This window comes from Cebidichthys violaceus, unplaced genomic scaffold (genome assembly GCF_023349555.1).
Source record: "Cebidichthys violaceus isolate CVI_PGR_0920_01 unplaced genomic scaffold, fCebVio1.0.p SCAF_15, whole genome shotgun sequence".
In the NCBI taxonomy this organism is placed as follows: domain Eukaryota; kingdom Metazoa; phylum Chordata; class Actinopteri; order Perciformes; family Stichaeidae; genus Cebidichthys; species Cebidichthys violaceus.
Window position 1 is genome coordinate 12825134 of NW_027176318.1, and position 17720 is coordinate 12842853.

Below are 17720 nucleotides of genomic sequence, written 5' to 3' on the forward strand. Positions count from 1 at the left end.
TAAAGAATTGACAGGAGACCTGACTGGGTGAGGGATACATGCGCTTGTGAGCTTCAGAGATAAGACAATCATTTTACTCTACACAGATTTCATATCATCCCCTTCCCATTACTGTCCCACCCGGAGCGGCTATCTACACCGTCCAAGAATGCAAACCTTAAAATGAGGGGTGTTTTTTTTTCGGTTCCCTTTGGCTGACATTCCCCTCTTCTCTTCAAGGAAAGAAACTTCACTTTTAACATGTCTTTGCAATCGCACTATTGGCTCTGTACAGCTTCCAACAACAGTGTTTTATTTTTAAAAGAGACATCTTGACACTGACAGGCGGCAGGAGACGAGGGACGTTCGTCACTCTTCTCTCATCCCCCCCGCGATTTTGTATCTGCCGAGGAAGCCAGATGGTCAGATTCTCTGCTCATATGGTTGTGTTCCTGAGAGATCATCATTCTTGGTCTGCTTGGCAAAAAAAACAAAAGTGAGGAGATGCTAAGAAATGATGAGAAGTGAACAAGGCCAGGACAACACCACCACCACTACTCCTGGGGGGAATTTGAGTCCTTTACACATTGATTCCTGATGTGAGAAACAACACTTCATAGTTTGCCATCAGTAGAAAGGAGAGGCAGAAGAAATGAAACAACAACAAGAGGTGTCGCTGCTTTGTAAGAGGTACAGAGGTGTCCTCTGCTGGTGTGAGATGATTTACAATTTATACCAACTGTTAAATTGCCCTTGATGTTCGGTCACAGGATTAAAATGAGCAGAAGGGTACAGGACAAACTGTTTTTTTTTTTAGTCTGCGAAAGGTGCCTAATTGTGCGTCTCGTAGCGGGAGATGGCACAGTTTGTCCCCCAGCTCCATGGCTGGATCAACCTGCTTGGGGGCCCCGGGGCAAAGGATGAGCTGCTGGGCCCCGAATACACCCAGAGGCCCAACGCATGCTGTTAGGGTCGTTGACTGGGAGTCAAGATAAACAAAAGGTGTATGCACAGATTTTAGTATCAGCTTAGTACTAGATTTTGACACAGGTCCTTCTTGTGGACAGGGCCTCAAGATCTGGTTTTGTGCTTTGCCTGGTTGGTAGTCCAGCCTTGGCTACCACTTCCTGTCTTCTCTTACATACCAGGATGATAGCTGCAGTTGCTGATCATGTATGTACAATGTCTTGAGAGTCAGTTTCGGACATTTTATAGAGTTGCCCCTCCACACATTGAGCACACAACACTAGATTGTCACCTTCAGACGTGTTCTCACCTACTCAAAATACTCCGTTTGGCTTCGGCGAGGGCTGGTCGCCTGGATAGAGCGTACAGGAGGCAGGACATGACGCAAGAATCATTGTTGTCACGTAGCCGGTTTGTGATTTGGTCATTAACAAGCAAGTCTCTTGCCGTTCCTTGAATTTATCTGACGAGTTCACTGTCTTCTCAGAATCCAGTCTAGAGGCGTCTTTGTGTAAACGACCCCTCCTCTTCACCCTTGGATATTTGTCAATGGAAAAAAATGCGCCAAGACACAAATATGTCCGGAGAATTACGAATTGACACTAAAGTATGTCGGCAAGTTTTAAAAAATGCTTCTACTGAAGTGAAAAATCAGCATGGGGCTTTATGAATCTGCTTCCTAAACATACAGAGTGTGGAGGAAAAAGGAGCGAGACTTGAGGGAAATGACAGAAAGAACCAGAAGCTTTGCAGTTGCTAGCTAGCTTACAGCTAACGTACAGTTGGTACATTTGGCTTTTTGGGGTGAATGAACACAAACGGCCCAGCCAGCAACTTTCGTGAAGTTAAAATTCACTTTGCTTTCTGTCTGAACGCACTTTTACGAAATACACCGAATGCACTGTGGTCCAAAACTCTGAATGTAAATATAACTTCTCGTCAAGAAAAGTTCAAGTACCCTTTCTTAAAGTAAGAATCCACAACCCTTTCCTCATATATCCTCTGTTTTTTTTTTTTCAAGAGAAGATTTTTCTGTTCTATCTGGTTCCTTGGAATATATTTAGAAAATCCCCTTGAACACAAGCAGTGGTGTGTTTAAATTGAACAGTCACAGTAGTTTGTGTGGATTAAATTGCAGAAGTGGGCAGTTAACATGAGGAGTGAATCGCTTAAGGGAAGGCAAGTTTGCTGCAAAGGAAAGTGGCTGCCTCCAAGCCAAAAACAGTTGCAGATGTTGGTGCCTCTCCAAGATAAAGCACTCTGCGACTTTAAACTGCAGACAAACACCCGCGCGCTATGACAGCGAAGAAATTAAGTGGGAAATGAATTCCAAAACAACGTTTGTTTATCACCAAAATGTATCAGTGAATGAAATCAAAGAAAACAGGAACCTAATGGATGTCACTTCAATGACAGAATAATTTACTGGAAGCGCCAATTCATCTCTTCTCTGCCAAAAAAGGAGAAAATGACGCTCTAAATATGAGGGCTCTTGTTCAACACTGCACCTAATTCCGAGAATTTACCCCACGTATAAGATGTGAGATTTACTCTGAGCTTCTTTCCAACAGCTGCCCTCCTGTCTCTTGGGGTTATGTCTTAAATCAGGGCTGCAATTTCCCTTTAAAATGTTATCAAACCGGGACATTCTCCTCTGTCACAGCAAAGTTGGTTTTAATAATTCATCACTCCTGACAAACCTCCTCCTTGGTCTCTGGAATTGCTGCAGTAGAGATTAGCAACCGGAGGTTTCCTCAGACAGAGAGGTGACACAGCGGCGACGACGCCTCTCGCTGTGTTTACTAAGTGTCATTTGTGTCCTTTTGCAAACAGTCTTTGACGGCTTTTTGATTTGACTGGAAGGCACAAATGATGCCGTTGCTTTAATAACCGGCCGCGGTCACAGCAGCTTTGCTCCTGAGCGGTGACTATAATAGGAGTAATGTGTGGATGGTGTCCCTCTGGCTGGGCTGCCTCATTAAATGGCTGGAGAAGAGTGACTGGCTGCAGGGGCGATGAATTATTGATGAGAGAGCTTGATTAATTGAAAATATCCTCCATAGCCGGCAAAGGGTGTGTGCGTGCGTAGGCGTGTGTGTGTGCGTGCGTAGGCGTGTGCGTGTGTGTGTGTGTGTGTGTGTGTGTGTGTGTGGGTGCGGTTTGAAGTAAGTGGCTTCATTTTGACTATAATCAGTTGATGCATAAAGCGCAGTGTTTTTCTTTGTTGGTATTCTGCACAGACACACACACCGGCAAACATTGACTGTATGTGCAATCACAAATATGAACCATTTAAATGATGTTATTCATATAAGCACAGGCCAGGTGGGAGTTATAACCTCAGGCAATCTGCAGAACGTCAGTTGTTATTAAACTACAGGAGATATTTGTGTTGGGAGACTGAGAGCATCTCCCTCGACGTTGGCGTCCTGCACCTGCGACAAGCGCTGAAAATAAAAGATGAAGCCGTCAAGAGACGAGCAACAGGGCCGACATGAATTAGCTCAAGTAATGACTCGCTAACGACACCGAGGAGGGTGTTTACAAGCTGCGTTTCAATTTCACAGGTTGACCTGAAGGCGAGGTCGAACCCGTGTCTCTTCCGCAAACGAGACAGTTTATCCTCTCGGTGGCTGGATCTAACGACGCGTTCGGGCGCTCCTCGTCAACTCGTAAAGTCAGACTTCTCCAAGTTAATCACCGGGAAGGTTGTTCAAGTGGTCGACAAAGTGTAAATGCTGGTTGTAAACCGGAAATTTTCACGGTGCCCGAGTATAAAGTACGAGTTAAAAAAAAACAACGTTTGAGGAGTTTTCAGCCACGAATATACAAACGATTAACTAGAAATACAATTATGACAATGTTAGAAAGAGTTGAAATAGACAAGGATTAGTGGCGGTGGTGATATCGAACTCCACGAAGGCACTTTATGGGAACAAGTAATTCCAAAACATAATCAGTGGTTTGGTATTTTAATGACGGTGGAGAATGCTGTCCAACATGTCAGTCAAAAATCTCCGCAGTTAGATGACGTCTGGTGACGACGAAGGCCAGAGCATTTGATTCACATCATCTCCATACCCATCGAATACCGATCAATTCAGTTCACCTTTTGTTAGGTATAATGTATGTACATTATGTACTGGTATCTTAATTTGCGTTCATGTTTTGACCTATTTGTTGCTGCATTGAAAAAGGTTCACATTTTAGATTTGTTTACCAAGCTGCTGGAGTATGATTTATCATTTTAATAACAGCAAAGCAACTCAGTGCATTTACATCTCTGTACTTCTTTGTTACATTTAGTTTCCCAAAGTTAGAAAGCAATGTAGATTTAAAGCTCGATGTTGAAAGATCCCAGTCTCGTCCACACGGTGAGGCATTCAGCGTATTAATTACACGCTGGTATCAGATCGGTGCTCGGTATGGGCTGGTATCCAAAGCCCAGTTATCGGTAGCGGGGCTGCGAAAGTTGGGTCGGTGCACCTCTAATCCAAACGTGGTCCAACAACATACATGTACTAGTTTGTTTTTTCCAGGCACACCCCGGCCGTATTGGGTCCCTAATTTGGGCAGAATAGTGCTGCATTTCCTGGCTCTGTCGGAGCTTTGTCAGCCTTTTGTGACCAAGACAAATGTGGACTTTGGAGAATCCGACCCTGATTTGGGACACAGCGACGGTACCTCCATTGTCTTGTTTCCTTCCCATCCTTTGTCAACATGCAAATTCAGTCCATTCTCCTCACTGAACTTCCATTAAGACCCATCAAGGCAGCCATCAGAATTCTGTCTGAAGTCATGCCAGGGGAAATTACAGGCCTTATGACTTATATATAAACCCACATCGATTCTAAATTCATTAAGGCAGAATATATTACGGTCTGACTCACTTTTTAAAAACGCTTAAAGGACATAAACCCATTTTACCTCCTAGTTTGATATGACATTTACCGACTCCAGCGAACCTCATTGCATATGCAGCGATGGCTTCCATATCACCCGTACATCAAGGCCCTACGGAGTGTGAGGTAAACCTGGCGTTAAGCAGAGCCCCGAGGCAAGCGAAGTAAAATGTTATGCGATGGAAAGCGATACGCTACCACTTAGCGCATCGCTACTGCGAACGACCACGGCGACGTGTGAGGAGTTACAGCTGTGTTTGTGCAGACAGATGTTGCGTCTCTGAATGTCTGTCTCTGTGACAGCGATGGCGGCATAACGAGTCCCGGAGCTGAAGCTGCAGTCACACACATTACGTTCATGTTAAAGGTTGGAGTCTTAAGCATCTCTCCGCTCCCTCTGGAGACACGGCGGACAAAAAAAACTACATACGAAAATAAACTACAACAGGCTGCAGCTTATTGTGATGAGCGGCTGCTGAAAGCGTCCGTGGGCGCCAGTGAGCGCTACAGCATGACTAGCAGAGGCCAGCACCGATTAAATCACTGATATCAGGGGCCGAAGTCATGAAGCCTCCCGGTACAAAGAGCTGCTCCTAGTGACTTAATTCTAAGAATTATGACGTGTTCCCAAGAATTTCCCCTTACAGTTGAAATCCTGGTGAGAATAAGAGTTATTCACAAAGCATCTGATCCCTTAAGAGGTAAAAAAAACTAAAAAAACTGTTGGGAGTAGGAAGGAGTATTTTAAGAGGCTTAAGATTTTCTTAAGCAGCGGAGAAAAATGGTGGAAAGATAAAGAAGCGGGAGAAACATTCTCCAGACGCTGAATGACAGTGATTTAATGAAATGCTACTGATTAGATGGTGCAGGGATAATGTTTGTGGTCCGTCTCTTTGGAGATGCGCTCACATCCCCTTCCCATGAAAGTGATCACAACACTTAGATATTTGGCAGCTGGAAAAAAAAATAAAAAATGCATGAAAAAAGTGTCCGCTGGCTTATAGATTCACATGCCGACCCATGCTGCTGCTTGCATAGACGAGACAGTCGCAGAAACGGAGGAAATCTTAGCCTTTTCCCCCCGTTAATATGAAATTGATTAGGCACTATGGTTACCAGCATGATAAATAAACACAAGCAAATAAAAGTAACAACTCTCCGCATGTGAATAGGCTACCGCACAAGCAGGCCTGTGTTTTCAGATAATGAGTTGGCTACTTTCAAAGGCCTGTGGCTTGCAATTTGTTCAAAAGAGATGTTCATTACATAACATATGAATGTCAGAACAGATACTAAATTGCACGAGTAGGCCTTTTGATTCACTGTCCATTCTATGCCCATCATCAGCTAAGAGTGCGTTTGTCTTCTTTTATTGGATCGACCATCACGCTTTCTCTGAAGCGATGCGTCATACCCAACATACCCACACCTCCTCACTAGGCTGGACGTTTTGGTCCCTTCAGAGTTGCAGTGAGGAGTCGACACTAAAGAAAAGACTCCTTGGGAGAAAGTTTGCAGCTCTCTAAGATTATTCTCAGAGTGTTTGCAAATGCAGCCCCAGGTTTGTGCAAGACGGAACAGGTGTGAGTAATTAACAGGTTTTAGAGAAGGGGAAAAAAAAAATAAGTGGACAGCCGATCATTCCAACTACGTTGATACATTGCCACATAAACATATTGCTGTGGAGATTTAAAACAAGAAAAACAAACAAAAAAAAAGTAAAGAAACGACAGTCGAGATCATTCCTCTTTCACACCCTTTGGGGCCAGACAATCCAAATAATCCATTACGCCTCAGACTGAAGTGAAAGCATCTCCGCTCCTTAGGGCATTAACCAACTTCAATACCCATATAATGTCGTTCATTAACCACATGTCCGCGTCTGCTGAAACGCCTGACAGTGTTAGATTTCATGCGTTAACTTGAACGCAGCTTTTATATTGACGTCTTCAGCTGTTTTCCCCAAATAGAACCTTCACCAGGATATGGATGAGTAAAGCTATTCCCCTCATGCAGTAAAAATTAAAACACTTGTCATGAAAGAAAAGTGGTAAAAACCATTACGGGCTCAGAGGCTTCTTGAAATATAATCCTGCAATAGAAGGGAACACTAGAATCAGTATATATATATATATAATGTCGTTCTCATATCGTCACAGTGAGTTAAACAGGAGAGTATTGCAGCACTAGAGCTGGATTTCATTCACTATGATTTATTGAACAACACATAAATTCATGATCTCAAAAGGAAAGTCTTGCTGTTTCTTTAGGATACTCAATTTGTCTAATTTCAGATTTGATTTTACAGGAAATGGTGCATAGTTACAACATCATTTCACCTCAGGTTGATAGCAGACCTCATGCATGCGATTTTGAAGGGCTTTCATTTTGAAATGCTACATCAGAATGTCCTGGTTCTCTCTGAGTGACACCTTGAGCTGGTCTGCTATCAACCTGAGTATGTCAGTTATTCTTTAAACCAGCCCTTATTTTACTTGAAATGAGAAGAACATTTATTTATGTTTTATTTATAATCCATCCAGTTCAATTTGAATTTTTTTCTAAATATAATTGATGTGTACTGTCTTTATTTGATTTAACAGTTGTTGACGACACAGAGACGTTACTACTTGACGGCATTAACTGTTAATTTGCATGCGAGGGATGAACATTTAACTGTATGTTACAGTTATTATGAAATGCTGTAAGATACCGTTTTAAATCCACCGTAAATATACAGCAATTCACTACAGTGTACATATGGACCAGATGGCTTGGATAGATAAAAAGCCAAGGGATCAAATAGTTGTTAGGATCAATCTTTGTTCTTTGAAGAGATATAGATAGATTAATTAAAAAAAAAAAATCATTGCCTTTTGATTTATGTACATTATTTTGTGGGTTTAAACTAACAGGTCAATTCAGAAACATGAAGTCTCTAAAGTTAGATGGGTCTGTAAATCGCTTCGTTGTCCTTCTTGTTGTATGTATATATATATATATATATATATATATATATATACATATATATATATATATATAAATAACCTTAGCTGTCAGCAATATTTGCTCTACATATTTTGTTCTTGCCTCTGCTGTGTCCTTCTTAACTGGCCCTTTCTCATCTAAAGACGACTGACTGTAAATAGCTTATGCCTCAGAAAATCAATCAGATTCTCTTTAAAGATTGCTGGCCTGCATGTTGGTTTGCTTCTCGTAATAGTGTTTGCTCAAAGTGTGTTCATCAAGCGAGAATGATGCCCTTCGACTGAAAACTCACTGAATTTAATTTACTAACCTTTGAGCATCAAGATAAAGGCCGTCCATATGTATTCTCCTCTTGTCACTTGATGTGTTTTCAGTCAAGAACAGAGAGGAGGAAAACGTTTTCCATCTTCAGCAAAGCCGTGATGATTTTGCTAATAGAATTCACTTCCTGTTTGAATGAGAGCCGAGCAATTGTAAAATAATAACCACCTACAATAAATTAGAACCATCTCATGGTGTTGTAACCTAGAGGTTTCATTCAGAAATTCATTTGCACATTTTCTTCACTGTTGTTTTTTTTATATGGCCAGTGCAGAAAACCCGAAGGAGCGAAAATGAGATTTCTTGATTTGTCCGACGTAATGCCAATATCAACCCAGTTAGCTGTGTTTTCTTTGCTTGCCATGCCAATTTATTAAAGACTTTCATCATGGTTTTTGGCAAGGACGCTGGGTTAATATTTCATGGGAAGAGAAGAATGAATAAAGCTATAAAGTTATTTGCTCTTTGAAGAAAGTTCTCATTAGCAGATTCCAATAGTTTTCAAGAGATGGACGAGGAATGTGTTGAATTATCGATATCGGTCGATACACATGAACTAGTTTTATTTGACCGGTATTTAAAAAGGAGCTCATTAATGTCATTTACAATGTTGTGTGCTGTTCTGATGGATTGTGGAACGTCTTCTAACATAGATGCTCGTAAAAGATCCATTTTCAGTTTCCTCATGGTCAAGTGTTCAAGACACGCTTCCACTGTATCCTGTCAACTCGTGTGCTGTTGTTGTGCAATGTAGAACATGTCTGTAACAATAATATACGATTAAGAGGATAAACTTCAACGTTACTGACGCACAATTATTCTAAAATAAACAGATATTCAGATAAAAAAACTCAAGACCCAGAATGCAACGACGACAATAACTAAACCTTATGCCTTCACGTTTTTGTTTTTTTTCCCAGCTCCATATTCCAGTCCATATAATCTCCACTTGATAAGTAGGTGATAGTGATCCCAGCTGCACACACACACAGGGCTAAAGGTCTGAAGCAGGAGTCACATTTTTGGCAAAGAGGCTTCAAAGAGAGACTTGACAAACAATTATAGCTTCATAAAAACTCTAAGAATAGTGACTTCATTTGCTCACAGAAGCATTTAAATGCAGAGGCTTTTAAAAACATGTTCCTCATAGTCAATGACACAACAGTGCGACCCATTGAGTGTGGTTGAAACAAAGGAGCCAGAAAACAAACGTATTACCTACATTCTCCTTTAATCTCAGTTAAATATTAAAGTTTGAAACCAAGGATTCAAAATGTGTCTGCTGCTTTGTTTTGTTCTGCCCTGTAGAAAAATCATCTCTCTGCCAAATGATCTACTGTGAACTTCAGCCATCTTTACCGGGTGACAAACAATCAATACATGCTATTTCTGAACTTCACTTTCTCCGTCACCATTGTGACAGCTGTCTGGAGTCGCCTGATCTTGTTACTTGCTGTTGTGTGTTGAAATATCCCTTCAGGAGGTGTTCAGAAAGGACCATCGGTAGGATGGCTGACACGTGCTGATTGACTCCTCAGCTGTTTGAGCAGGAGGATTAAGGAGGAGTTGTTTCTCTGCTGGTGTTTTGGTTTATGCTTCCGGTCGGATTTTGTTGATTTGAACTGTTCCTTACTCATCCATGTTTAACTAAAGATGTTATAGTTTGACACTAACGGAAAGAGATCCATAACTCAAGAACACATGTGCTAATGTTGACAATTCCACACAAATGTGTAATGGGATCAAATGATGAAGTGGTGACGTTTTTGGACGGACATGGATGTAAACTGCAACTTGACTGTTTGGCGAAGGCCTACGATCACAGGAAAGAGAGGAGCTAAGTACAAGCTGCTGAATAAGGCATTTTTTTAGGCAACCGAAAAGGTTACGATTAACTTTCGCAGACTGAAAAAAAAAGAAGAAGAGAAGCAGACAACTCCCAGACCGCGGTAGCGACCTGTCAATCACAAGGTAGCCCCGCCCTAAAGCATCCCCTGCTTTATTGTCTATTTGACTCTAAATGGGACCATAATTTACTAAATGATCATCATGCTGCGATAAAGATGACTTGAAACTAGCGGTTGAAACCACAAACTCATGTTTACAATGATTACTGAGGGAATAAATCAAGAGAGAATTCTGCATGTGTGACCGTGACCTCGTTTGTGCCTCCAGGGACTGAAACTTGTCCCAACAAAACATAATGCAGACTGGTGCCGACACGCTGCCGCAACTCATAAACTAGATTCAGTTGGTGCAACAGGCAGTTGGCCCCTAAACCTGCAGATCTTGTTGTAGAACTGGCACAGGAGCGTGGGAACAGAGATCACGTACAGAGACGTTTTCATTAGGTCTTCTAGATTGAGGACGGCTCACTTGTCTTTCACACAGCCATTGTCCTGTAGGGAGGGGCGTGACGTCATGCCGTTTGGTTGACACGATGTATGAGGACCTGCGAGTACGTGGAAAGAACTCAGAGGTCTTGTTGGGGGTGTTTAAAAAAAGATTCTGTCAGTACGTGGTGTTTATCTGAAAGAGCCTTTTTTTTTTTTTTCTTCTTCAACCCTTCAACTGCTCCTGATTCCAGGTGCAGAGCCAAAAAAATTGAGATCAAAGCAGCTCATCTCATCTCATCTCTGACTGTTTCTGATGATGCATGTACTCGCTGCCACTGCCTTTGTTGTGCTCCAGTTTTGTGGCCCTTCAGAGATAAGCAATTGGCAGGCGAAACATGTAGACGATCAATGCCTTCATAAAGTCCAAGCGTCGACAGCATCTCCTCTTTTCCCCAAATTCAGATCATTACAAGTTTCTGGTAATGGTGATCTGGTGATCTGTGATAACTACGCTAATTTCACGGCGTGGTTCCTGCTTGCGCATCGAAGTACCTCAGAATGACTCGTTACCGCACGAATAATCTTGTAAAATGTTTTAGTTACTTAATCGATCACATTATTTTCTTTATTCTGAAAGAGTGAGGCTCTCTATTGAAAGGCACTGACTTCAAAAACAAACAAAAAAAAACATCTACACTGAATGCAGATCGGAGTCTGTTTACAGCTTAAAAGAAGACCGCAAGCGATTGTTGCACAGAGAAAATAACCCCAAAATACCTAAATCATATATATATGTGTGTGTGTGTGTGTGAGGATATGAAATAGTCTTTATCTTACCCTGTGGAGTGTATCACCACTGGTAGATCCATGGAGCAGTGCTTTTGATCCGGCTTTGTTATTTACACATTCTTGCCACATAACGCTTGCATGCTATCCCTCTGACAGTTGGTGGCAACAATGCATCGATGAAATGTTACAGTTTGCCCTCAGAGGCGGTGAAGAATACTGCGAGCTAGCAACAATGGATGTAAACATTGCACAACTTAAATCTCTTTATTTGAATTCTTTGGGTTTTTTGTTTTTTCTTGTAAGGAAGTATTTTCCCTGCAGTCGATAATTTGCAGGACCTCAAGGATACAGACAGTGAGTTAGGTGAAGAACACTTGTATCCGATTTCTCTTTAACTTCCTGTTACTGTCGGACCTCTAGACTGCAAACGACTAAAGTATGAGAAGAATTTAACCGGATCAACAAAACATGAGGCCACAGGCTATGATTGATCAAATAAATCAGTGGTTTCTTCGCATAAAAAGAACTACAGTTTGCTCCGATATTACAAGAGATTTTTTTTTTTTTTTCCCACAACAGCAACCGCGAGCAGCACTCCTGCTGAATTCAGCAGAGGATCCTAACTCATTCCAAGTCGATATAATGTCCAGTAGGGCTTTCTGAGATGACCCATAAAACCTCCCCTCTAGAACTGATAGGTGCCGTTAAATCTCTCCCAGTGATGCATTTTGTAGATGTAATTATGTTGCTCAAATAAAATAATTTACTCTGCACATTCCGGTCAGCCGATTTGTAATTATAGCTGAACCCGGGTCCTATAACATTTTAATCAGGCTGCGATATTGAACTGCTTGAGGTGTAATTAAAAAAAAAAATGAGCAGGAATTAAGCACCGGCGTATATACGAGGAGGAGGATTGGCAGGACTGTCGAATACAGAGAAATGTGCGCATCATTTGCAATGTAGATTACTTTTCGGAGCAAAAGAATAGGATTATTGAAATCCCAATCTGACCTCATGAATAAAACATGATCAGCTCAGAAGACATAATGGTAGAGGTAGAAAATAGGCCAATCGCATGTTCGTGAATTCAGAAATCAGTGGTCGGTGTGCTTTAAAAAGAGGGGAAAAAACAAGAAAGCAGTGTAAACAGGTTAACTCTGGGGAAACTTCTATTATAGTGGTGCCACGAAACACAGAGAGCTCCAGAGAGCTTTAGTGTAATATATAGTTGATATTTCTTCACCGTTGATGTTTGTGTTGCAACCTTTTGGTTTCAAAGCAAAACTCACCAACAGGGAGTAGGGCGCGTGGGATCAGAAAGCGTGCTATTTACGGCGCCGCTGCCAACGGGGATCGGCCCCAGAGTCCCCGGCGCTCAGCGTGAAGCTCATCACGGTCGTCCAGGCGACAAGGAGGCGAGGCGCCACTAGAGAACTCATAAGACTTTCTCCAGGCGGCCTCGCCGAGCTTTATTCGTGCCTCCTGGCCTTCCCTGCTTATGATCCCCCCCCCTCCCTGCGAAAAGTGATAAATTAGTCAGGGGATACTACTCTTATTTGTACACTCTGTGATTCGGCTCCTTGCAATTTGATCGGTGAAGTGAGGTGCTCGAGAGCGACCCGAGGAGCAGAGAGGCCGTGTAATGGAAACACTTGGCGGCTCATCGCGTGGAGGTTGGCGGCAATGTCAAAAGTGAGATCCTGTGACAGACGTGATTAAATATTTAGAAGTGTTGATAGTGCAACTGGAGAGTGTTCCTGTGCTACTGGGATACAGACGCTCTAAAGAGGCCTTGTGGACAAGAGCTGTTAATTTCCTCTTGCCACGTCTCGCATCCCAACGCCTGGAAACCGGAACTCTGTGTACATTGAATTATCCGCAGTATGAATACTCGCTGAAGTTTTGTTTTCCCAACCATGTTGCTTCTCATTTCAGGCATCACAGCAGAAATTGAGTTATTAAATGTAAGGCCAGATGGCATTCGATCATCTGTCTGTATCACTCTGCAGACATGCCTGCAATTCATTTTCCTAATCAATGTATGATGATGTCTTTGGCTATCAGCGTTTCAGAGCCATTTTCAATTCAGTCACTTAGCTTTGAATCATACTTTACTCAGTACAAAATATAATCAGCTAGTAAATTATGGTGTATCATACATTAAGCTTACCGTCAGGTATAATTATCCCACGTTTAAGTGATGCTTAGACATTACAGTAATGGATAAATAATTATAATCAACACTTTTGATAATATTTATGTATAAATATTCACACACTGTGATGCTGTCACTTTTACTTAAGTATAAGATCTCAGTACTTCCTCCACTGGTTGTGCGATGCATTTTGGATTATGCAAATTACATATATATGAAATAAAGGACAGTCCCGCCTCCCAAATCACTGTGTCCACAGTGTGTAGCCGTAGCTGCAATCTCAGCTTTTGACAACGGAATTAATGCGGCGTATTTTAAATCCCATTTTAAAATGGATTGACTAAGTCAACACAATTAGACATGTGGTTAAAAATCTATTTGAGTTGTAGACAAATGTGTTACTGGACAAACTGACGGGGGGGGGGGGGGGGGGATGAATGAAAGAAAAGTGTTGTGTTGAAGGTCTTCTACCGACTGAACAGGAAAGGCACAGAGGGCTCTGTGCTAACGGACAGCAGGTTTTTTACTCCAACACAACCTGCCAGGAGAGAATAAAGACGTTTTCTTGCAGCTGCATATCTGTTTCTCTTCTGACTGACTGAGTGAGTGAAGGGTGAGATGTGACTGATGCTCGGATAAAGAGAAGGTTTTCCTTTGACGCTCTCTCCCTCTCTATCTATCTCTGTGTGTGTGTGTGTGTGTGCGCCAGTGTGCCATCATGTGTAAAATAGATGAATATTGGCCTGCAGAGAGGCTGTAATAAATAATTTGAAGCTTCATTCACAATGTTGACATTCAAATTATTATCCTTATTAATTTATAGAAAAATGCAAACCATCCACCTTCTCTCACCCTCACACACACACACACACACACACACACACACACACACACAAACACACACACACACACGCACACACACACACACACACACACAGGCTACAGGTGCTCTGTGCTGTTTGTAATTGCCTCAGTACAAAAGTCAAAAGTCATTGAATAAAGATAAATATAATAATTTCCAAAATTCACAACATGTTATTATCTAACCACATATTCCATTCATAATTGTTGTCGTTTAGCCTTTCAAAAACATTTTCACTGCGATCAAAGAACTCTCCTTTGCTCTCCTGCAGGCACCTGTGTCGACCAGGTTTCTTAGCAGCAATCTAACAGCACCATACATTAGATTTATCTAACCACATTAACACAAAATCATATTTACAATCACCATTACTCAAAGCCATGTCAGCAGTGACGATGCAGCCTACATGAAATGGGTAAAGAGGTGGATCGCCAGTGGAGCTCAGGTGACACGAGGAGGAGACGACACCAACCTGCCACTCAAAGCGGCCACGCCCTTCATTTTGCGTAACTTAAGTTGTACAAAAAAATGTTGCTCCACCCTGTAAACCTGTTTATTTCTGCTGTAAAGTTGGCCGTTAGTTGGGTCTACAGGGATCAACTCGCTTCTGGAGAAAGTCTCATGTGGTCGTTGGAGGAACTGCAGTTTTTTTGGCACTTTTGATGCACTGGTTTAACCTTAAGTTAAGCGGATGTGTGGAGACTTTCCTCAACACCTTTTATTCCAGTAGACATTTTGATTTTCTGAATTTTCCCGAAGGCGGAGTGCAGCAGCTGCATTTCTTCATAGTATAGGTTATACTATAGCAGTTATTTCTCTTTGGGGAGGTAAAACAAAAACCTCAAAAAGGCGTGAAATCAAGGGATTAAAACCTCTCTGTCTGCTTAACGTTAAACGTTGTTTTCATCAACCTCAGTGCTTCTGTAGTTAATGTAAAGTTGTCCACAGATCTGCCTCCTCCCTGACAACTCAACATCTCTCACTGTTTGCTTCTATGAATTATTCAGTTCTTCGCTGACTCAGAGTTTCCTTTTATAACTTACACCATCAAGGTGTGGTGAAGATCTCCGTAAAGTTTTAGGGCTTTGGAGGGACGCTTCATACTTAACCTAGTCTCTTACTCAGCACGGAAATAGTCAAATTGAACGACAGCCTACCTAAAGTATCCACAGCTTTAATACAAACACACTGCTATCAGTACGTTTTGTTATTAATCCAATTTTTCTCGTCAACGATACATGTCAGTGCATTTGCAAAGACTGTAACTTAACATTTATAATTAAAACAGAACAGACTTGATGTAGTGGAAGTTTTCAGCTGCAATAAATGAAAGTCTGGATTTTTTTCATTTGTCTTACAGAACGGCCTAATTGACATTTTAATCATGAGTCAGTGTAATGCACTGACTCATGATCAGTGTGAATCAGATAAATGAAATGAAAGAGAGTAATGAATTCCTAAAATCTTCATGAACATTTTTTTCATTCTTCCAAAGCTTTGATTTATTCTCTGAATCTGTTACAAACTGTGTTTTACTTTTACTTTAACGGCGTCTTGCTGTCCCGATAAGTATCACGTGGTCATTTTTCCCGGCCTTTCAAGATCCACCTACAGCAACATAATGATGGAGATATTTCTGTAATTTTATTCCTTCGTCTGACGCTGATGAAATACAATTTATTCATGAAGCATTGTTAAAGTAGCTTCAACCTCCTTGATCAATAATACAACAGAAAATCTTCAAGAGGGGAAGAAAGAAAATGAGTCAAAAGCGGAAGAACCAGCGTAACTTTTGATTGAGTATGACGAGGCTTTTTAATGGAGTATCGGGGAATGGAAGATAAGCTGGGAGAGGTAATGGAGAAGCCCCCTCGGGAGGGGCCGGCCTGGAAGCCAAACCACCTCCGCAGATTGGATTAATATTGCATGGCCGCTTGTGCAGGGCCTCCTCTCTTGAAGGAACGCTGATTGCCTCATTCGCTCTCTCGCATCCTTCAAAAGGAAAAAAAAAAATTATCAAAATACTACAATAGCGAGGCGGCGATGAAAACAAAGCCTGAAAAACATCAATGACAAAAAAAAAAAAAAAAAAAGCTTTCAAGTGACTCCTCTGAAAGGGACAATAACAAAGACCCAGTGACAAGGAGCATTTATCCCCTATTTATCTTGCTCTAATGGCAGCACATGAGTTGTTTTTGCTGTTCTGGAGACATTCTGACAGAAACAAGGTTGCAATATGCTTTTTCTTCTTCTTCTTCTTCGTCCCCTCCAGACTGTATTTGTCAGGTAATTTGTGTTTAACAAGGTCTGTGCTTTGACACAGGTCCATGTTATTGTACAGCGAGGAGCTGCAACCTTGCGAGCCCCGCATTCGTCTGCCTAGACAGCGCACACTTCTCAGCCGAGGTTAAACTCCTACTGACATCTGTTAGGCAGACTGCGAGAATCCTCACGTCCACAGAGACGCATGCGCCGCTTTTGGCTTTTCGGTTCGAACGCGTTTCACGCTGCGCGTCACTCAGACAAAGTGCTCCAGTCATCGTCTGCTGGAGTGATACTTGCCAGTGTGGACAGAGATCCCGCGTGCGGTTGGATCTCTGAATATAAGACCGGGTCTAGCACAGACGCAAGGTCACGGTTCAGAGACACACTGTGTATTTTCCCTCTCTCTGCTTTCAAAGACAACCTCCGTGTTCTGACCTCCCTGGTTTATGGCCCTCTGTGGCCCCTAAGGGATCCTGTCGAGGATGACAAAGAGCGGGCGGCTCTTGCCCAACCATTTGTCATGTTTTTTTTTGTGTGTGTGTGTGTGTGTGTGTGTGTTTTTTTTTTTTCTCTCTGCGTCTGTACTGCTGCAACTTTTGATGAATGAGAGGAGTGTCTGGGACACCTTTACCCTTTCTCCGTCACGCACAGTAACCGTGCAGTTAAAACACGCGGCTGTGACCGCGGGCAGCTTGTGACTAAGGGGCTGAGCTTCCTCTCGCCACACCGGATGAGCGCCTAATTACCCTGATCAGGGGTTGATTTTGTGAAATGAGCACAGTGCGTGATTGGATTCTCCGCAGCGAAAAAGAACTGAACGGGAGGGACGCAATTGGACATGAGCGTCCTGCTCTGTGGAAAAGTAACAGATTTTTTACTGTTATCAATTTTGGCAGATGTTGTTTGTTTTTCGAGAGGCATCGCGACGCTCAAGGTTTCTGTGAGGCGTGATTGATTATGTTGTCAGCTGTCGATAGCAAGTACAAGAGTAGCTTAGCTCACACTTCCAAAAAATCTGTTCTCATGAAGCATCTAATAACAGTTTGATGGAGCGCCTGTCTGTTGCAGGTAAACAAATCAATGAATATGAGACAATCAATAAGGCAGTGAGACTCCACTTCAGTGACTGCGGCTGTGGTGACTGCCATCTTCTG